We start from the raw sequence: 23,631 nt of genomic DNA on the forward strand, positions 1-23,631 counted from the left end.
ATAGACTGGGACAGGGCCATATTGTTATGTGTGGTGCTGTGGCATCAGCACACCCACAATCATTGCAAGGCCTCACCATGCTAATAGAAGCAGATTTAGGGTTGATGAGGACAAGAAGGTGGCAAGCCACAATTTGGACAGAACCCACACCTAGAAGATGTGACGCAGACAATTGCCCAACCAGCCCACACTACATGTGACATGCATGTGGGGCATAGGGCTTAGAGACTGCAAACATTAATGACAGTAACAATGCATGGCAACCAACATGACAATGTACCAACAATAGGAAGTCAGTGATGTCACATTACAACTGGCACAACACAGGCACACTAATTGTACAATGTCTCATTGCAGAGGACGATGGCTATGTAAATATTGCACTACAGCACTTTTAAATAAACAGCACCTACACACCCACTTTGTCTCTGTGTAATGTGGCACGTCTACTTTGCTGGAGATTTGTGATACATGTAATATGTCTATGGCCACAAAGTGTCAATATCAGAGTTCAGAAATAATATGGGCAGATATCTATGCACAAAGGCCCTGAGTTATACTTATTTTGCACTGCAGTAGCTTCATTTTTTATGCAAAAGCTGCGCAAACTTAGGAAATATCATTGCATTTTGTAAGTTTGTGATGCTTTTACATAGAAAAATTGACACAAATGAAGCGATAAATATGTATAAATCAGGGCCAAGGTATCTACAAGATGAAAGTCAATGCTTGCCACATCCCTTACAAGCATGTCATTGTGTATGTGACATTTGCTTTAAAACATACATGCCTCACCCACAACATACAGCAGGAATGGCTGTGTAAGAGTGTTTGTCCAATAACGTCAGCTGGGAGTACATGTAAAACACATAAGTGTGAAATTTGTATACTTGACCTCATCTGAAATTGACACTACTCAGCTTAGCAGTGTTGATATGAACTTCAGGTGGCAGGCAGACGTCCCACCGTGCCCAACGTTACGACACAGGATCAAAACTATTACAGCTTAAAAAGCACACCTACCTGTCCAACACATGGGAACCATAGTCACCTTGAGTGGTGGGTACAATGGATGGCAGATGCATTGAGATTTAGATTTGTTGTAGCTGCCAATGTGGCAGCTCAGTTGGAAGTGGGAATTAACATGTCAGAGAGGGTTGTGGATGCAGTATGCAACAGACAATTGGCACTGTACATTCATGCAAAGACCCTGAGCCCCAAGCATATGACACATGCAGTAAGGGAGTACCTAAGTCTTTAATAACTATGTAAGAAACAGAACGTAAAACTATGTAACACACCTATACTAAGCTAATCTATCCTAACTATACATTACAAACAACTGGCCCTAACTATCCATGCTAAGCTTACCTTCCACATTTAACGACACATGTAGGACAACATATACAAACCTAAGCATATCCGAACTAATACTAAACAAATATATTTTTTTTGTATTTTTTTAATACACAAAAGCCCCAACATTAACCTCCACCCACCCACCCACAAACTAGCATGTAATAATATGAAACCCCCAACCTACTTATCCTATCTAAACTACTACCATACACTAACCTATCACTAAACCCCTGAAGCCCACTACAAAACAGGATGAGGAATGAGGAGGGAGGGGAGTGAATTAGGGATGAGGGGAGGCAAAAGTTCACAGGTTTGCCCTCCTCAGTGTCTTTTTTATTGCCTTGAGCCTCTGGGTATTTTTGTCCACAACCCTCTGTGTTGTGTCAAGCTTTTTCAACACTTTCCTCATGTCCCTCTGGAGCTCAGCAATTGCGGCCATGTCCATTGCAGCAGATGTGGTATTGCCGAGGTTGATGCTCCAGCAGGTGTGGTGGTCGGTGGTGCAGAATATTGAAGGTGCAGCAGGTGTGGTGATTGGTGGTGCTGAGGTTGACGGTGCAGCAGGTGGGGCTGATGTGACAGTGGCCTCTGTGATACTGGGTGAAATTGTGGTAGTCGCTGAAACCTTTGTGGCCAATGCTGGTCCTCCTTGGCTGAAAGCCCACTATTCTCCTGTGGCTTGCTCTCTCTGATAGCGTCTTGCCATCCTTCGGTACCCAGACTCGACATCCAATATGTGTCTGTATCTCTCTGCCTGCTTCTGAAAAGCCCTGATCTCCGCTACATCCATGTTGGCAGCTGTAAAAATTAGAAAGACATCCATCGGTGTCATCATTATGTGATGCATGTACAGATGAGAATATAACACTCTGCCTCAATTTGCACATGCAGTCCAAATCACAGTCCAGATGATCTAATGTCCCTGATGAATGAAATGGCAACGCTGCCTACCCATCATGTCTTTTACACCACAGCAAAGCACAACAAGAGTTGGACCAAATAAAGTGATCTGTGCATTGATGAAGTGCAATGTATCACAATGCAAAGGCAGCAAGTACTTCACATGGGTCAGGCCGACTAATCTTTCTCATTTGAGTCAACTTCAAGGCACCCAAGACCAGTGATTTGTAGATGTAATTGGCAGGATGGAATGCAGTTGCCAATCATAAGGGGTCAGTGTTGTTTGGGACACATGCATGCTTGAATGAGATGACTGTCATATCCACTGTGACCATCACATCTACCTACATATATGTTGTTCCCCTACCCCTGTACCTTAGGGGGGATGGGCATGCAATATGTTAGAAATGGGGTTTTTGGTTGGCAGTCAGGTTACCTCCTGTCCAAGCAAAAGCCCTCACTCTAGTCAGGGTAAGTCACACACTATCCAAGATTATCCTGTGCCCACCCTCTGGTAGCTTGGCACGAGCAGTCAGGCTTAACTTAGAAGGCAATGTGTAAAGTATTTGTGCAATAAATCATACAATACCACCATATAGCACCACAAAACTACACCACACAGTGTTTAGAAAAATATATAATATTTATCAGGATAATTGTAGGTCAAAAAGAATAAAGTTGCAATGGAAAATTGTAGAAATATCACAGGGAAGTGATATAGAGTGTCTTAAGTCTTTAGAATGCAATACAGTGTCTTTCAAGCACAAAGTACCTGGTTTCTGGTGGAAAATCTCCTCAGAGGGCCACAGGAGAAGAGATGCGTGGAAAAAGGGGTGTGTGCGTCGATTTCTCCTCAGCACACACAGACTTGCGTCGGTCTTTTCCACGCGGGGAAGTCGGGTGTCGTTTTCCGGCGCGCAGACAGTCTCTTTTTGTGGATCGCGGGGATTACCAGATGTCCCGGGTCTGTGCGTGGATTCTCCCGCTTGTTTTCCGGCTGCGCGTCGTTCTGCGGGGCTGCGCGTCGAAGTTTCGATCTCACGGTAGGCGTCGCGTCGATTCCTCCTTGGAAGTCGGGCGGCGTTGTCCTTGCGAGGCCGTGCGTCGAAAGTTTGGTCTCACGGCAGGCGTCGCGTCGATTTCTCCTTGGAAGTCGGGCGGCGTTGTCCTTGCGAGGCCGTGCGTCAAAGTTTCGCACTCACGGTGGGTGTCGCGTCGATTTCTCCTGGAAAGTCGAGCGGCTTTGTCCTTGCGAGGTTGTGCGTCGAAGTCTCGATCGTCCCGAGGGCGTCGCGTCAATCAGCGTCGGTGTGCGGCGTTTTTCTCGCCGCGAAACAAGCTGTGCGTCGAAATTTTCGGCGCACGGAGCGTCCAAGTGAAAGGAAGAAGTCTTTTTGGTCCTGAGACTTCAAGGAACAGGAGGCAAGCTCTATCCAAGCCCTTGGAGAGCACTTTCACAGCCAGACAAGAGTTCAGCAAGGCAGCAGGGCAACAGCAAGACAGCAGTCCTTTGTAGAAAGCAGACAGGTGAGTCCTTTGAGCAGCCAGGCAGTTCTTCTTGGCAGGATGTAGTTTCTGGTTCCGGTTTCTTCTCCAGCAAGTGTCTGATGAGGTAGGGCAGAGGCCCTGTTTTATACCCAAATGTGCCTTTGAAGTGGGGGAGACTTCAAAGAGAGGCTAAGAAGTGCACCAGGTCCCCTTTCAGTTCAATCCTGTCTGCCAGGGTCCCAGTAGGGGGTGTGGCAGTCCTTTGTGTGAGGGCAGGCCCTCCACCCTCCCAGCCCAGGAAGACCCATTCAAAATGCAGATGTATGCAAGTGAGGCTGAGTACCCTGTGTTTGGGGTGTGTCTGAGTGAATGCACAAGGAGCTGTCAACTAAACCTAGCCAGACGTGGATTGTAAGGCACAGAAGGATTTAAGTGCAAAGAAATGCTCACTTTCTAAAAGTGGCATTTCTAGAATAGTAATATTAAATCCGACTTCACCAGTCAGTAGGATTTTGTACTACCATTCTGGCCATACTAAATATGACCTCCCTGCTCCTTTCAGATCAGCAGCTGCCACTTCAACAGTGTATGAGGGCAGCCCCAATGTTAGCCTATGAAGGGAGCAGGTCTTCCAGTAGTGCAAAAACGAATTTAGGAGTTTTACACTACCAGGACATATAACTACACAGGTACATGTCCTGCCTTTTACCTCCACAGCACCCTGCTCTAGGGGATACCCAGGGCACACATTAAGGGTGACTTATATGCAGAAAAAGGGGAGTTCTAGGCTTGGCAAGTACTTTTAAATGCCAAGTCGAGGTGGCAGTGAAACTGCACACCCAGGCCTAGCAATGGTAGGCCTGAGACAAGGAAAAGGGGCTACTTAAGTGGGTGGCACAATCCGTGCTGCAGGTCCACTAGTAGCATTTAATCTATATGCCCTAGGCACCTGGAGTGCACATGACTGGGGACTTATAAGTAGATTAAATAGTTCAATCAGGTATGATCCAAAGTTACCATGTTTACAGAGAGAGAGCATATACACTTTATCACTGGTTAGCAGTGGTAAAGTGCGCAGAGTCTAAAAAGCAGCAAAACAGTATCCAAAACGAGGAGGGAGGCAGGCAAAAAGTTAGGGGTGACTACCCTAAGGCTGTCAGGTCTAACATGTGTCCCCCCCAGCTGAAAGTGGGGAGAGCTACCCGACCTCCTGGGAGCTCTCATCGCTAAGGCGGAAGTACCTGGAGAGACCATCAGCATTGGCGTGGTCAACCCCTGGGCGATGTTCCACCGTAAAGTCCATCCCCTGTAGGGAAATGGACCACCTCAGAAGTTTTGGATTCTCACCCCTCATCTGCATGAGCCATCTGAGGGGTCTGTGGTCTGTCTGAACTAGGAAGTGAGTCCCAAACAGGTAGGGCCTCAGCTTCTTCAGGGCCCAGACCACAGCAAAAGCTTCTCTTTCAATAGCACTCCACCTCTGTTCCCGTGGTAATAGCCTTCTGCTAATAAAGACTACCGGTTGATCTTGGCCCTCCTCATTTAGCTGTGCTAGGACTGCCCCTATGCCATGCTCTGAAGCGTCTGTCTGCACGATAAATTCCTGGGAGTAGTCAGGGGCCTTGAGCACGGGGGCCGTGCACATGGCTTCCTTTAGGGCGTCAAAGGCTTTCTGACAAGCCTCTGTCCAATTCACCAACCTAGGTTGCTTCTTGGACGTGAGTTCGGTCAAGGGGGACACAATGGTACCATAGCCCTTGACAAACCTGCGGTAGTATCCGGTGAGGCCTAAAAAGGCTCTCACCTCAGTCTGGGTTCGAGGTGGTTGCCAGGCCTTGATAGTTTCGATCTTGGCCTGGAGTGGCTGCACCTTGCCACCACCTACTAGGTGTCCCAAGTACACCACGGAACCCTGCCCAATCTGGCACTTACTAGCCTTGATGGTCAGGCCTGCCTGTTGCAGGGCCTGAAGCACCTCCTTGAGGTGGAGCAGGTGTTCCTCCCAGCTGGAACTGTAGACAGCTATGTCATCCAGGTAGGCTGCACAGAAGGCATCCTTGCCAGCCAGGACCCCGTTAACCAACCGTTGGAAGGTAGCGGGGGCATTTTTTAATCCAAACGGCATCACTCGGAACTGGTAATGGCCGTCAGGGGTGGAAAAGGCGGACCTTTCCTTAGCCCCCTCAGTCAGGGCGATCTGCCAGTACCCTGAAGTAAGATCAAACGTACTCAGGAACTTGGCAGCGCCTAGCCTGTCCACGAGCTCATCAGCTCGGGGGATGGGGTGAGCATCAGTCCGGGTGACTGAGTTGAGACCCCGGTAGTCCACACAGAACCGGAGTTCTGGCTTCGCACCTGGGGCAGTAGCCTTAGGGACCAATACCACTGGGCTGGCCCAGGGACTACTGGATTTCTCAATGACCCCTAGAGTCAACATCTTGGAGACCTCCTCCTTGATGCTGGCCTTCACCTTATCCGACAACCTGTAAATTTTGTTTTTCACAGGGAGACTGTCACCGGTGTCAATATCATGAACACAGAGGTGGGTCAGCCCAGGAGTAAGGGAGAACAGGGGGGAGAACTGCTCCAACAGCTCATAACAGTCTCCTTTCTGATTTAGAGTCAGGGTGCCAGACAGAATGACCCCGCTTACTGACCCATCACCTTCTTGGGCAGAGAGGAGGTCGGGGAGAGGTTCACTCTCCTCTTCCGTTCCTTCATCTGTGACCAGAAGCATGTTGATCTCCGACCTCTCACAATGAGCTTTTAGTCGGTTCACATGGAGCACCCTTAGGGGATTCCTAGGGGTTTTGAGGTCCACTAGGTAAGTGGCCTCCCCTTTCCGCTCCTTTATTTCAAATGGGCCAGACCAGCGGTCCTGGAGAGCTCTGGGCTCTACTGGCTCCATTACCCACACTTTGTCTCCAGGTTGAAACTCTACCAGGGTGGCCTTCTGGTCATACCATTGTTTCATCACCTCTTGACTGGCCTCAAGGTTATCTTGGGCTTCTTTCCAGAAGCGGGTCATCTGGTTGCGGAGGGCCAACATATAGCTGACCACATCCTGAGGGGGTGCCTTTGGAGCTTTCTCCAATCCCTCCTGGACAATGCTTAAGGGTCCCCTGACAGGGTACCCATAGAGAAGTTCAAAGGGACTGAACCCTACCCCTCTCTGGGGGACCTCTCTGTAAGCAAAGAGAAGGCATGGTAAGAGGACGTCCCACTTACGCCTCATGGCCTCAGGAAGGCCACCAATCATGCCTTTCAGGGTCTTGTTGAATTTCTCCACAAGACCGTTCGTCTGGGGGTGATAGGGTGTGGTGAACTTGTAAGTTACACCACACGCATCCCACAGCGACTTCATGTATGCGGACATGAAGTTAGTGCCTCTGTCAGACACTATTTCCTTGGGGAACCCCACACGGGTAAATATCCCCATCAGGGTTCTGGCCACCACCGGTGCAGTTACTGTCCTTAGAGGGATTGCCTCTGGGTAACGGGTGGCATGGTCCACCAAAACCAGGATGAACCTGTTGCCTAAGGCAGTTTTGGGGTCCAAGGGGCCAACAATGTCGATGCCCACCCTTTCAAAGGGGGTGCCAACGACAGGAAGTGGAATCAGGGGGGTTTTAACCCTTTTTCCTGCTTTACCACTGGCCTGGCAGGTAGGACAGGATCTGCAGAACTTGTCTGAGTGTGTCCTCATTTTGGGCCAATAAAAGTGGGTGTCAAGCCTGTTAAAGGTCTTGCCCTGCCCCAAATGTCCTGCCAGGGGAATGTCGTGAGCCAGACCCAGTAGGAAGGTTCGGTAACATTGGGGGACCACCAGCACACGTGCTGCCCCAAAGCCCGGAACCTTAGGCTCACTGTAAAGGAGATCATTCTCCCAATATAGGTGGTGATTGCCAGAGGCGTCGCCGGCTGCCTGGTTTGAGGCTTGTTTCCTCAAACCTTCTAGAGTGGGACATTCTTTCTGCGCCTTGCAGAAGTCCTCCCTGGTGGGTCCACCCTCAACTTGCCAACCAGCAAGCTCAGGTAAGTCACCTAGGGCGGCGATGTCTTCCCCAGTTGGCTCGGAAGCCTCCTCCTCAGGAGCCCCGTCAGCCACTGTGGGAACAGCGGGGGCCGGTTTCCCGCACCCCTGGTCCCCCCTCCTGGCAGCTCTCTGGGCCATCGTTCCAGGCTCCAGATGCCCTTGACTTCCCTCTCGGTCAGCCATGGACCGTGTGGTCATGCAGACCCACTCAGGTAACCCTAACATCTCCAGGTGAGACCTGAGCTCTACTTCTTTCCAAGCAGTGTGCTCAAGGTCATTGCCTAACAGACAATCTACAGGCATGGCAGGACTCACAGCTACTTTCAGAGTACCAGAGACCCCCCCCCACTCAAAGGGAACCAGAGCCACCGGTAGGTGACTCTCGCGATTGTCAGCTACTCTGACCTGGTGGAATGTATTAGGCATTATCTGCTCTGCTGACACCAGCTGACTCTTGATAGTAGTCATACTGGCTCCTGTGTCACGTAGAGCCTCCACCCTCTGCCCATCAATGGTGACCCACTGCCGGTACTTGGAAGTATTTCTAGGCATGTGGGCCTTGGGCACCATTTCTCCTTCTCCCAGGGACACTAGGGAAATCTCTACCTGTTCCCCAAAGCTAGTTGGGTCCATCTCCCCCCCGAGTGCTACACTAGTCAACCCAGGTGCCTGTCCAGTAGTGGACGGTGCCCTCTTGGGGCACTGAGGATCGCCTTTGTAGTGACCATATTGGTAACATTCCATGCATTTGGGGCTAGATTTTCCTGACCTGTCAAATGTCCCTGGCTTTCTCCCAAATTTGGAAAAGGAAGGGTTGCCACCCCCTCCCTGGGAATTCTTTTGGGGGCCTTTAGAGAGTTCCTTATCTGTAAGTTTATCTCCCCCCTCTTTCTTCTGTTGGGAACCCTGACCACCTTTGTGGGAGTCCCCCCCAGGTACCTTTTTGGACACTCTGGTGCTAACCCAGAGGTCCGCCTCCTCAGCAAGCTTCCTGGGATCAGTCAGCTTACTATCCACTAGGTGCTGGCGCAAATCTGTATAAGTAACATTAAGCTTATGCTCTCTCAGGATCAAATCATATAAACTTTTATAATCTGCTACTTTGTTGCCCCGCACCCATCCATTCAGTGCCTTACTAGAGAAATCAAAGAAATCTACCCATGTTTGTGTGGTTTGTTTGGTGCTGTCCCTGAACCTCTGACGGTATCCCTCAGGGGTCAGCCCAAACTTGGCAAGTAAAGTGGCTTTCTGGAGTGGGTATGTGTTTTGATCCGGTGGATCCAATGTGAGAAGTGTGTCCCTCCCCAATGGCGGCACATAGCCCCACATAGCTACCCCCCATTGCCCTTCAGGAACCTCATGAGCCCTTAGTGCAACTTCATAAGCAGCTAACCATTTATCTATGTCATCTCCCACCACAAAACTGGGCACCACATTTTTGGGTATACGAACCTTCTTTTCTCCAGCAGGTCCTGTCTGTATGCTGCCACCATTATTGCTGGATTCAGACTGTCTTGCCTTGATCTCCAGCTCCTTGAGACTCAGTTCATGAGCCAACAATAGTTTCTTTTCAGCCAAAGCTCTTTCAGCTTCCACTTGTTTGGCTGCTCTTTCAGCTTCTGCTTGTTTGGCTGCCCTTTCAGCTTCTGCTTGAATCTGTTTGGCTGTCCTTTCAGCTTCAATCTGTTTGGCTGCTCTTTCAGCCTCAGCTTGTTTGGCTTCTCTTTCTGCCCTCCTCTCCTCTTGTTGCGCCTCAATTTTCATTTTTGCCATTTGCAATTGGAACTCCCTTTCCTCTCTCCTTTCCTCTGCGGTCAGGCTTTGCATGGAGACACTGCTCCCTGGTCTGGAAGGGTGCACAATTGCAGTGGTAACACCATCCATAGATAGTGAAAATCCTTCTGAGGGGCCATTTTCTGGCTCCCCTTCCTCATCATCCTCTAAATGGGCTTCTGCCCAGGCCCTCAGCGCCACTTGAAAGTCCTCCTTTCTGGAGGCCCCTTGGGTGGGTACCCTCAATGCCCTGCAGAATCCTCTTAGTTGTTTGACCGTGTATGTATCCAACTGGACTAGGTCAAAGTCCCCTGTCTGAGACCCAGTCAGAGACATGTTGAGTGAGGATTTAGTTTTTGAAAATTGTCAGGAAAAAACGGATTTTCAAAAAGAGATCAAAACCAAGTTGACCTTCAACTGTGGGTAGGTAGTGAGATACTTAGCTACTGTATGTCACTGCACAAATACAAGTCCTATCCTCACCGCTGATCACCAATGTTAGAAATGGGGTTTTTGGTTGGCAGTCAGGTTACCTCCTGTCCAAGCAAAAGCCCTCACTCTAGTCAGGGTAAGTCACACACTATCCAAGATTATCCTGTGCCCACCCTCTGGTAGCTTGGCACGAGCAGTCAGGCTTAACTTAGAAGGCAATGTGTAAAGTATTTGTGCAATAAATCATACAATACCACCATATAGCACCACAAAACTACACCACACAGTGTTTAGAAAAATATATAATATTTATCAGGATAATTGTAGGTCAAAAAGAATAAAGTTGCAATGGAAAATTGTAGAAATATCACAGGGAAGTGATATAGAGTGTCTTAAGTCTTTAGAATGCAATACAGTGTCTTTCAAGCACAAAGTACCTGGTTTCTGGTGGAAAATCTCCTCAGAGGGCCACAGGAGAAGAGATGCGTGGAAAAAGGGGTGTGTGCGTCGATTTCTCCTCAGCACACACAGACTTGCGTCGGTCTTTTCCACGCGGGGAAGTCGGGCGTCGTTTTCCGGCGCGCAGACAGTCTCTTTTTGTGGATCGCGGGGATTACCAGATGTCCCGGGTCTGTGCGTGGATTCTCCCGCTTGTTTTCCGGCTGCGCGTCGTTCTGCGGGGCTGCGCGTCGAAGTTTCGATCTCACGGTAGGCGTCGCGTCGATTCCTCCTTGGAAGTCGGGCGGCGTTGTCCTTGCGAGGCCGTGCGTCGAAAGTTTGGTCTCACGGCAGGCGTCGCGTCGATTTCTCCTTGGAAGTCGGGCGGCGTTGTCCTTGCGAGGCCGTGCGTCAAAGTTTCGCACTCACGGTGGGCGTCGCGTCGATTTCTCCTGGAAAGTCGAGCGGCTTTGTCCTTGCGAGGTTGTGCGTCGAAGTCTCGATCGTCCCGAGGGCGTCGCGTCGATCAGCGTCGGTGTGCGGCGTTTTTCTCGCCGCGAAACAAGCTGTGCGTCGAAATTTTCGGCGCACGGAGCGTCCAAGTGAAAGGAAGAAGTCTTTTTGGTCCTGAGACTTCAAGGAACAGGAGGCAAGCTCTATCCAAGCCCTTGGAGAGCACTTTCACAGCCAGACAAGAGTTCAGCAAGGCAGCAGGGCAACAGCAAGACAGCAGTCCTTTGTAGAAAGCAGACAGGTGAGTCCTTTGAGCAGCCAGGCAGTTCTTCTTGGCAGGATGTAGTTTCTGGTTCCGGTTTCTTCTCCAGCAAGTGTCTGATGAGGTAGGGCAGAGGCCCTGTTTTATACCCAAATGTGCCTTTGAAGTGGGGGAGACTTCAAAGAGAGGCTAAGAAATGCACCAGGTCCCCTTTCAGTTCAATCCTGTCTGCCAGGGTCCCAGTAGGGGGTGTGGCAGTCCTTTGTGTGAGGGCAGGCCCTCCACCCTCCCAGCCCAGGAAGACCCATTCAAAATGCAGATGTATGCAAGTGAGGCTGAGTACCCTGTGTTTGGGGTGTGTCTGAGTGAATGCACAAGGAGCTGTCAACTAAACCTAGCCAGACGTGGATTGTAAGGCACAGAAGGATTTAAGTGCAAAGAAATGCTCACTTTCTAAAAGTGGCATTTCTAGAATAGTAATATTAAATCCGACTTCACCAGTCAGTAGGATTTTGTACTACCATTCTGGCCATACTAAATATGACCTCCCTGCTCCTTTCAGATCAGCAGCTGCCACTTCAACAGTGTATGAGGGCAGCCCCAATGTTAGCCTATGAAGGGAGCAGGTCTTCCAGTAGTGCAAAAACGAATTTAGGAGTTTTACACTACCAGGACATATAACTACACAGGTACATGTCCTGCCTTTTACCTCCACAGCACCCTGCTCTAGGGGATACCCAGGGCACACATTAAGGGTGACTTATATGCAGAAAAAGGGGAGTTCTAGGCTTGGCAAGTACTTTTAAATGCCAAGTCGAGGTGGCAGTGAAACTGCACACCCAGGCCTAGCAATGGTAGGCCTGAGACAAGGAAAAGGGGCTACTTAAGTGGGTGGCACAATCCGTGCTGCAGGTCCACTAGTAGCATTTAATCTATATGCCCTAGGCACCTGGAGTGCACATGACTGGGGACTTATAAGTAGATTAAATAGTTCAATCAGGTATGATCCAAAGTTACCATGTTTACAGAGAGAGAGCATATACACTTTATCACTGGTTAGCAGTGGTAAAGTGCGCAGAGTCTAAAAACCAGCAAAACAGTATCCAAAACGAGGAGGGAGGCAGGCAAAAAGTTAGGGGTGACTACCCTAAGGCTGTCAGGTCTAACACAATACATCATCACAACTGTTGAGGACAACCACAAAGGCTTGTCCACTTGTACATGGACTTAGTGAGTGGAACACATGTGAGGAGGGCTTCCACCTAGGAATAAGGTATCCATAGGTAATTCACATCTACATTCATGTGTCCAGTTGTAGACAACCCTCACCACCTGATCTGCCAACACAATTCCCAAAACACCCACATTGATGCCAGCACACGTCTGGCCTTGACCTGCATGCATGCCTATTGCATACCACATCAGTGTTACATAAATGGAGTACAACTTATGGGGCTCGATGCTGGGGGACATTTACCCACTCAGTGGACAGTTACATGTACATTACAATACAGGGATGCACAATTTTGTGTGGAAAACTGATGCATCACTGTCTTGTGAGAATGAGGGTATGACTCAGTGACAATATACTATCACTGGAGCACTTCCAAGTCACATGTGGGCCTACATGTGGCTAGTAATGTGGCTAGTAATCACCTTGTCCACACGCTGCTGCCTATTGTGCAGCACAAGACTCCTAAGATATGACTCTCTGCCTGTGAATGTCTAACCCTTGCATGGAACACTATGTCAACATCTAGTCAAGTATGCTGCAATCACTGCGCAGGACAGACATTATCACACTTACTGGATACGTCTGGGTCCTGAAATCGAGCCACTACCCGATGGTACAGGGGGCAGGTCCACCTGTAAGACATGGAAAGGAAATATATGCTCAATGTCAGATCACTGTACAATCATGTGGACAACATATCACAGTGTGTAACATTTCATCTGAGTGAGCTGGTGATCCTGTATGTAGACACTCCAACAGACATACCACTGCAAACTCACATTGACACTGACACTCCAGTGAGTGATAAACGCACATCTGCACACATGCACTGGGCCTAACAATCATGTGGTGCTAAACCCGACAACAAACATTTGTGGCTAATCGATTTCAGATGGTACTCCATGTCATGATTTGTATTTGGGTGACAATTTCAATGGCAATCCCCTGGTGCACTGCAATACAAGTGACTCAGGTATTGTGGCTTGTGCATCAAGGGACACTGAGTTACTGTGTGATGGGCATGTGCCTCAATTTTCAGTCTGCAATTATCATGCATTCATTGGTCCATAACAGATGTGGCACAGTTGTATGTAGGTGATAAATGCCCCATTGGCAGTGTCCCCTAAGTCGTGTAAGCCCCCTTTGGCAACATAATGGCAGGGATCATGTGTGTGTAATGATGACAATGTAGCGCTAAACATGGATTGCCGACTTTGCTGTCCTGATACAGTGAAAAGTGGTATGCTGACAATGTTGTACTTTATCATCATTGATACAATGCATGGGCACAGGTGTTGTCATTGCACCTGAAATGTGTCACTATGGGCCACATGCACGAAGATCAGGTTTTGTGAGTCACAATTGCGAGACTTAGCAACTCGCAATTTGCAAGTAGTTGTACAACACTGTCAATGACACTGTTTGCAAATCACAATTGGAGTAGCAAATGACGTACCTCATGAATTTTAATGAGGTAGGTCTCATTTTGCAAACCCCTTGGGAATGGCGGCACTGGGATGCGGGCCTGCTGTGCTCAGCAGACCAACATGGCTGTGACTGCTTTCTAATAGAGATGTATATTTTGTTAACAAATGCAGTCTTATTTCATCAAGGGTAAACAGAAAGCATTTCAAAAAACACTATTATGACTTTACTATTTTTTTTAAAGCAGCCAGTGGTCCGTGGGACCACTTCCTGCTCTGAAACTGTTTTTGGGCATGCATTCACAAAGGGGAAGGGATCCCATTGGGATCCCTCCCCTTTTGCAAATGGGTTAGCACCAACTTGAAACTGGTGGAAACTGCAATTGTTTAGTGCCAGCATTTGCGGTCACCAAACAATGAATCAGCGGACTGCGACTCGCTAATAGGAAGGGAACGCCCCTTCCTAAATGCCACTAGAAAACCCTGCTTTGTGATTCAGCAATGTGATTGCAGAATGGCAAAATTGGGGATGTGCATCGGAATAAAAAAACAATTATTGACGTAAACACACAAAATCTGAAAACTGGGCTGTTTGTGACAATTAAAAATAGCTTGGTACATGTGGGCCTAAGTGATAGTCGTACATGACTCAACAAACCTCAGGACTGCATTGTTAACGTGTACAGACATGTGGACTACATCTCAGTACTGGGACACTAAGGCCCATATTTATACTTTTTGAAGCAAAACTGCGCCGGCGCAGTTTTGCGTCACAAATATTACCACCGGCTAACGCCATTTTGGTGCGCCGTGCGGGCATCATATTTATACTTTGACGCACGACGGCGCAAACAACAGGTGGGAGTCATTATTTTTGACGCACACCGCGGCGTCAAGTTGTAAATGAAAACGACGTTAACGCTGCAGAAATGACTGTGGGTCGATTAATGACACCGCAAACCGGATATTCGCCGTTTTTTTAACGGAATAGCGTCAAAAAACCCAGCGAACACAGCCATTTTAGCAGAGGAGAGCCAAAATGGATCACAGGTGCCACTACAGTCCCCAGGAAGATGACAGCAGACCAGGAACTAGCCAGGAGGACCCACACAAGAACCAGGACACTTTTAAGAAGAAAAGAAAGTGTCGCTTTAGTGCAGAGGTTCAGGAAATTCTGGTTAAAGAGGTGACGGAACACCAGCACCAACTGTTTGTCACATCAAAGTTGCCAATCAGTAGGAGAGAGGCCACATGGCAACAAATTGTCGACAAGATTAACAGTGTGGCTGAAGTACGCAGAACAGTCATCGAGTGCAAGAAACGCTGGCATGACTGCAAGTGCAGGACCAAGGAAAAGATGGCCAGGAACAGGAAGGCAGCACTGCAGACTGGAGGGGGGAGTCCAGCACATCAGGAGGCCCTGGACCACATGGAGGAGATGGTCGCAGCCGTCATCCCTGAGGAGATCGTAACAGGGATTCAAGGACAGGACAGCGCAGACTACCAGGACACAACGCACATGCAGGGTAAGTCGCATGGGGAATTAAAATGCAATAATGTCATCTACAACCGGGGGGGATACCGACCACTAAATGCATGGAAGTCCTCTAATACATGGAGTGGCATGGGTAAAGGGGCACGGCATGGGGGCATGGCCCGTTCTGAAAAGACCTGGGGCACACCATTGCACAACACCAACAACAGTCCCATGGGGGCATGCTGTCATGCCAACGATGGAGCAAAGGGAAAGCCACGACAGGAGGGAAGGCCACTACGTCAAACGGACATCCTGGCACACGTCAGCCAACATACCCCCTACATTAACTAGGGTCTTATTAGCAATCCTCTAGCCATACCGACAACTGCAATGTAACTGCGACAACAGTTGCCACTACCACCTCTGCTCTGTGTGCAGCTCAAGTAGCCAATGGCAGTAACCTCCCCATGGATCATACACACCTAAATTAGGGGGTGAGGATGACAACTGCAACAATCCCCAGAAACAATTCCCCAGGAGACTATCCAAAAGGTCCTTGAAACCCTCCAGACCCCACCTTCAGTCACAAGGAGGATCACAAAACAAGCAGCCATCGCAGAGGATCCACCCACCACCCCAATTGTAAGACCTGCCAGCTCCAATACAGCTGAGGACTCAGACGACACTGGCACCAGCTTTGAGAGAACTGTAGTTGGAGTACAGCGGGAGCTGGCCAAGGAGGTGCGGGTGGGGATGCAAAATATGGCAGCCAGCCTTGAGGGGATGCGTTCGTGCATGATGTCATCTGCAGGTCAGGCAGCAGCTATGCAAGCCCTAACATCTAACTTGCAGGAACTGCAGAAAACCCAGAAGGAAATCAGCACAGCTGTAATACAGTTGACCCAACACCTACAACATCAATCCTGTCAACGCGTGCACGAATGCAACATTGAACCCCTCAGGGCCGACCTGGCTGCCTACCATCGTGATGTGGCTGCTATTCTCAAGAACCAGCAGATACTCCTTGCTGCAGTACTGCCCTTAAGACCTTCACAGGGAGCAGCGACCGGGATGTCTGACTCCACGTCTTCTAACACTGAGGAGTGTGTTGCCCCTTCACAACCAACAACAACAAGGACAGAGGAGGCAACACACACATCAGAAGAAGAAGACCTGGAACAGATCACATTCACAAGGAAAATGACCCGGAAGCACAAGTCCCTGCCACATGGCCAACATTTACCAAGGTCCTGCGCTTTGCAACTTGCCAGTCTTGCAACAACTGTACTCAAGCACTGTTCTGCAAACCACTGTATATCTTGTCACCCAGCCCAGTGATTGTCTCTCTCCAACTCATTGGCTAATTCTGTCCCTCTGCTCTGTCTGAAACAGCAACCCCAGCATGTCAAAAGCATTTTGGTAAACCTTTGTGTTTGATCACAATGTAAGATGTCACTATAATGGACTCACAATCATGGACAATGTACAGATAGCACTACAGCACTTTTCAATAAATAGCACTTACACAACAAATCTGTCTCTGGGTAATGTGACATATCAACTGTGCAGTAGATAACTGAAATGTGCCTACTGTCAAATTACGTAGCTTGTCAATACAACTGTCCTGATAATATGTAGTCAGAGAAATCTGCACAGTGCCCATGATGGCATCATACTCTGCCCATCCTGAGGGACAAATGTGATGAAGTGAGAAACCATACACCATCATTCTGTGTTGGACAGAAGAATGCTTCCTCAGGGGATAACTAAGTCATCAAATAGTGTTAGCAAAATGTTGTAAACATGCAAAAATAACACAATAAACATGCCACACTAATCTAAGTAAACACTACAAAAACTGCACAAATGAAGGTGTCTGAGCTAACATACAAATCGGTAATCATGCCGAACTGTGCCACAAATTATGTATGAGGGTCATGAAGACAAGAATACAAGATTGCCAATGAGAACTCATCTTATAAGGGTGTGCATGATCATCACACTGCAGTCAGACCTAAAACTGTTTCCCCAATATCAAGTCTGGAAGCACTGTTAGTGACTTTGAAAACACACTTATCAACAGAAACACATTGGGATCCATATTAACTGTGATTGGTGGTTGCAACAAAGGGTCGACACTTTGCAAGGTAGCTCTGGGCTAGCTGCCAATCGTACAGCTCAGTTGGGATTTGTTTGTAGCATAGGACACAGATGTTATAGTACCAATTGATGTACACTGAATCCAAACCCATGATCAAGTACCATTCAACACATACTATTAAGGGGTAACCAAATATTTATTAAATGCTAACCACAGATGAGGAAACTGAGGGAAAAATCTTACCTACCCTAATCTACCCTGACTACTCATTACCCACAACTGTCCCTAACTAACCTAAGCTACACTTACTTATCACATGTAACGAAATGTTCAAAACATTTACCCCCCACCCCCCTTATGAGACGGGACACATGGGAGGACAACACATACTAACCTAAACACATACTATACTATCCTAAACAAATATATATTTTCTAAAGTGATGCAAACCTGGCACAGCTTGTTAGTAAATTCCACCCGAGTGATGTGGCTATCCATTGCAGTACAGCACAGACACGTTAAAGTGAAACAAATCAGACCAGGACACTGTTACTCTACATACTATGGTTTGATGTGGTGAGCAATGTGGCAGTTAGATGTGGAGCAGGATTTCAATACAGGATTACAATGCATAATGATGATGCGGGCACATAGGAAGATAATTGAATCAGTTAGCTGAGACACGTAACAAAAGTCAGCAGCACAAGACACAGGTAATCTTTTATAGTGAAGGTGAAAGGGATTTACATGTGATGCCGCAGAGACCAGGGGAGGGCCACAGTTGGATCGGCGGTCCGCGCCTCGGGTGGCCAATTCTGCTGCAGCCGCTTTTCGGGCCGCGACCTGCTTTTTGGGCCGTGGCACAATCTGGAAGTCCTCCTGTGGGCTCTGGTTCACGCTGCACCCTCTCGCTGCCCCCATAGTTTTGCTTACCTGTTTTTGGATGTCTTTTCTTCTTCTTTCTTCCTTTTCTTTTTTCCTCCTTGGCCAGTTCTTATTCTTTCCAGGAGTACGTGTTTTCTTCCCTGCATGCTTTGCTCACTACCTTTATACTATGGCAATTTTCCCATTCACCTGAATGTGGCTCTTCCCAATCCAAGATGGCATCTTTAACACTTCCTGCATGTCACTTCCTGTTTGTCAGTATGTAAGGACAGATGGTCTTCTGTTTCTTGCGTTGCAAACACTTCTGCCCTGGTGGTGCTCCTCGCTTCTGTGATTTGGACTTCTCCTGCTTTTTGCTCACAGTTATTTCTTGTTCCTAATGTTTTCTTGTCTTTTTCTTTTTGTCGTTTTCAGGAGTTTCTGTGATTGAGTTTTTTTTTTAACACACAAGAACCCCAACATAGCCCCCCACCCACCCACCCACACATTTAATAAGTAAAAATATAAAGAATGAGGACCCTCCACCCCCCCACACCAACACTAACTAAACTAATAGCCTATACTAACCTAACACTAAGCCCCCTAAGCCCACTAACCATAAGAACAAGGAAAGAGGAGGGAGGGGAGGGGATCATGTCCATCAAAAAAAGTGTCCAGAGGGTCCTCTTAATGTCCTTGACCCGCCGTTTAATGTGCCGCATGTCCCGGCTCAGGGGGCTCAACTTGCGCAGCACTTTGTCCATCTTATGTTCCATTCTGTTGAAGGCTGCAGGGTCAACAGATGGAGCAGTGCCAGTCTGGGTACCGGTGGAGGAGGTCTGTGTGGGTATGGTGCCAGGCCTAGTGGGCTGTCCTGCACCGGTGGCAATGCTGGGGCCAGAAAGTCCAGCAGATGTTGGACCAACAGTGACTGCTGTGGGTGGGGCCACCTGGCTCTGATTTCTGGTTGTGCTGGTGGTGGCTGTGGTGGGGAAAGTAGGCCCACCCTGTGGGAAGGCTCGCCATGCCCCGGAGGCCCGTTCATGCCGATATTGCCGGGCCATCCTCCGGAACCCCGACTCCACCAGCAGGATGTGCTGATATCTCATGGCCCGGCACTGAAATTCACGGACCTGGTCTGGAGTCATGTTAGCAGCTGTGAAGACAAATGCAGATATTCTACATTAGTAACTGCATTGTGTGAAATGGCACAGCAAGTTAATCAGATATTACATCTACTGTACTTGTAACAGCTCATATCACAATACAGAGCATTGAATGTCCCTGAGGAAGTATATGGCAGGCCAGACTACAAAGGTCACATCACACAAAGCACATCCATAACCTACAGGATGGGTAATAACTGGCTTTGACTTGCAATCTGAGTTCTGACAGTTATCATCTAAGAATCATGCTGCATATCCTCCACCAAGACCTGAGCTACAAATGTCAGTGTACGGAAAGCAAAACTAAAGCCACATGGTCTGCAAATTGTAACTGGACTTGCCAGTATAGTACCAAGTGCCAAACCTGAGTGTGTATACTAGTATGCAACCAAACCGTCACTTATTCACATGTATGTGTAACATACTGGTAGCATCAGTACTAGGTACCCCATTCACAAACCCATGGCCGTGTTTGAGGGGGGGCGGTGGTTACACAACTATAATTTGCCAACAACATGTACACCGAGTAGTGTATAGGAAACTCCACACATGTTTGTCTCTACAGACACACCACAGGTAAGGTCTATCTACAATTAGGAGTCAGCAAACCCTAGAGTACTCATAGGGTCAGACATGTCAGGAAATGCAGAACTTAGTACACAACATATACTTCCAGTGAGGCCTGACTTACATCAGACACAGAGTTGCTAGAACACCCATGATCATGAATTGCATGCACACCTAGGCCATTGCACTCAGGTTCCACAGACTTGTTGCACTACATGTGGAAGTACATGCAGCTAGGAGGTTCTACCTACTGTTTCAAAATAACGTAGGTAAATAGGGAAGCAGATGTCTATTGGAAAGCTATTAGCTCTACCAATCTTAGAGAATGTGGATCTGACAGGCTGACTAAATTGTGGCTGACTTCCATTGCGACTCTTGGTGATACAAGTGTCATACAAATGACTATCCCCTGTACTCATAGTGGGGCCTACAGGGATGTCCTACAATCCCTACATGATACCATTGGATACGCATTGGCAAACTCAAAACATGTGAGAACTGCATTCCCACTCATGGAACAAGAGAAAAGCTTGCCCAACGCATCACACCGTGCTATGCGTCCAACTCACACGAGTCCATAACCAGCAAACACAACACATAACAGACATATCAACACTTACTGGAGTGGTCGGGGTCCTCAAATGTCGCCACCTCTCCCACAGTGTAGGGTGCCGGTCCACCTGTAAGGTATGGAAGGAAGAAATGTGCTTAAAATCTGTGCACAGTGCAACAATTTCATAAACATTTACAATGTGTAGGCTCAATAATGAAATGGCAGCCATTCCGACATGATGGTACTGGATCTGATATATCACGGCCAACTTGTACATAGCATGGGTCTCCTGTGACAGTTACACACATATCTGCACACATACATTGGCCCTAACTATCATGTGGTTGCAAACATGCCCCATAATTGGTGAGCACTAAAACATATGGAGTGTAAACGTCTCATCATGTGCATCCAAGAGAGACATCCAAAGCCTGGTTACTTGAGGACTGCATTACCAGTCAAACATGCCTTGTGGCCATGACACATTTATTGCACATAGGCCCAATGTACAGAGGGAGGGGCAGGGACTTTTGTAAGCCATCCTGCTGTTACAGTATAGTCAATTGATGGCCCAGCTATGGTGATTTGCACCAACCATGGAGATGTGAAGCCATGTGCATACACTTGGACTGCCATCCATATTTGGATTGTGGCTCAACTAATTCCAACAAACATCTTAAGATGTTAGCTGAGGGCACCTTACACCTTTTCACGATGTTTTCAAATCAAGAACTGACATGTATCCAAAAAGATCAAGGAACACAATAATCCCACACATTCATAGTACTTCTGTGAACGCTTTCCATCCACACTCACCAGACTCACATGAGACATATGTCTGAGCCACTTTGCTATTATCAATTTACCTGAAGGCAGCACTCATTTTCAGCATCATGTAGTGATTCTAAAGTCAGTCTAGCAATTGCGTCAACATAGTTGGCCTAAATGTTGGTACATCTGTACTTCTCTGTCAATAGTACCCTATATAGACATGATTGGCTCCTATTTTGTTAGCTGTTCTGACAAAAAGGCTGCACCAATTTACTTCATGGAAAAGTAACCTGTAAGTTTGCTGAGCATGTGCTACCTGACAGCTAGCAATTGTGACCCTTGCCATAGTGCATCAATGATCCCCTTATATTTCCCCAGCATTACACACAGTCAACAAGTTAGCTGGCAGACATTGCACTAATCCCCTGATGTCACTACAGAGCATTTAATCGTGCACATTAACATAAGTCGTACTCACCAACAGTGCCACCAATCATGATTCCCAGGTGGTCCAAGAGATCCTGCTCCCTGGTGATGAGGTCAGCCCACCGGTGCTTCAGCTGGTGGTCACTCCTCTGGCTGGCATACACACGCTGCAGGTGATGCAGCACCTTTCCCCACCGGATTCTGCGCGCCTCTGTCGGATACCCCTGTATCACCCTGCCCCCTGCCTGGATCGTGAGCTGCAAGAAATGCGTCACCAGCCAGATGAAGCCCCCCAACTCCTCTTCCCCCATCCTGCCAAGACGTGGCTTACCAGACATACTTATAAGTGATGATAAGGAATAGGGGTAAAAGAAATAGAAAGGGGAAAAGGGTGAAAGTAGGGGTACAAAGACAGAAAAAAAGTAAACCTAAACACTAAAAGAGCCCAACTATCCCCAAACTAACACTACCCACAACAGACTCCCACAAACAAGAAAAACACAAGATAAATGGACAAATGTAGACAAAACACAGTACTACAGTATACACAAACAATATTTATTTCACAAATGGACTTTACAGATAGCACACAGGACAAAAACAGCACAAAATCTCAGGACAACACTCTCTACACAGCCACACAGTCTAGAAGGATCATAGACTGCAAAGTGAAAGTACACCCACTGTACATGATCTGTAAACAGGATATCCTATTGCATCACTTCCTGTATGAAAAGTCCCGCCTTTTCCGCGTTATGCGTCATTTTTTGTTTACCAAAACTGTGTTTGCGTCATTTTTTGTTTTACGCACAGACGTGAATATTAACCCGCATCCACATAATGATACATGGACTGTACAAATATCTGGATGCGGGCTAAATTTCACTCCTGTGCGTAAAAAAAAATGACGCAAATACAGTTTTGGTTGTCAAAAAATTACGCACAACACAGTTACCGTCCGCTGGCCCAGCGGAAAAGTCATAATAGGGAGCCAGGAATACAGCCGGCAATGGCGGTATTCTGGCTCCCGCAGCCTCAGCGGTCTTTTAGTAAGACCGCCGAGGTTGTAATGAGGCCCAGTATTTTGTTGATGGTGTATGTTCACATGTGTGACATCATACTGCAGCGGAACATCATCCACTACACCCTTCACAGTATTTTTACAGTTGGCTGACGCAATAGATGGTCATAAGTGTGGCCTACATATATGTGTTGCACAAATTGTGCATGTTTGGCATAAGGAGAGGATAGCAGTGTGACGCACATATGTACAATACCTAAATGCCTTTGGCTCAAAGTGTGTGCTTTGACAATTAATGTGTTTGTTGACCAAGTGTGTGTGTATCACATGAAGCATAATTGTACATATGGTTGTATGAATGTGATGTCCATGTGTCCAATCCTTAGATGCAAGTCAAATTGAAAATGATCAAGGGCATGTGTTAGTCATACATGCACCGTAAAGTGTACTTCCAAGTTTTAGGGTCACGTAGACACCACATGTGACATAGCATGCACCAGATAGATGGCAGACGCTTGTTCATGTCAATGGTCTACATTTTCTACATCCTATGTCCTAGAGTATTGGTAAGAGCTTCCTAGGCACTACTTGGAGAATCCCACAGTGAGTCATACACATGCATTGAGGAAGTGGGTACCATGTTGTTTGCACAGACAGATAAGGGTGAATCTCATATGTATGATGACACCACAGTTGAGGCCATAGAAGTGAGCCCCAACTATCAAGTGGCTGTGGTGGACCAGCATACAAGACAGCACGTGTCCACTTATTTCCAGTGATCAATTGCACATAGGTGTCTTGTTCATGTGTGTGGTCCAATGATAATCCTGCATATTTTTTGGGGTGTAATTTGTCACAGTTCGGTCCAGGACTCATCATGAGTGAG

This window comes from Pleurodeles waltl, chromosome 2_1 (assembly GCF_031143425.1).
Source record: "Pleurodeles waltl isolate 20211129_DDA chromosome 2_1, aPleWal1.hap1.20221129, whole genome shotgun sequence".
NCBI classification, from domain to species: domain Eukaryota; kingdom Metazoa; phylum Chordata; class Amphibia; order Caudata; family Salamandridae; genus Pleurodeles; species Pleurodeles waltl.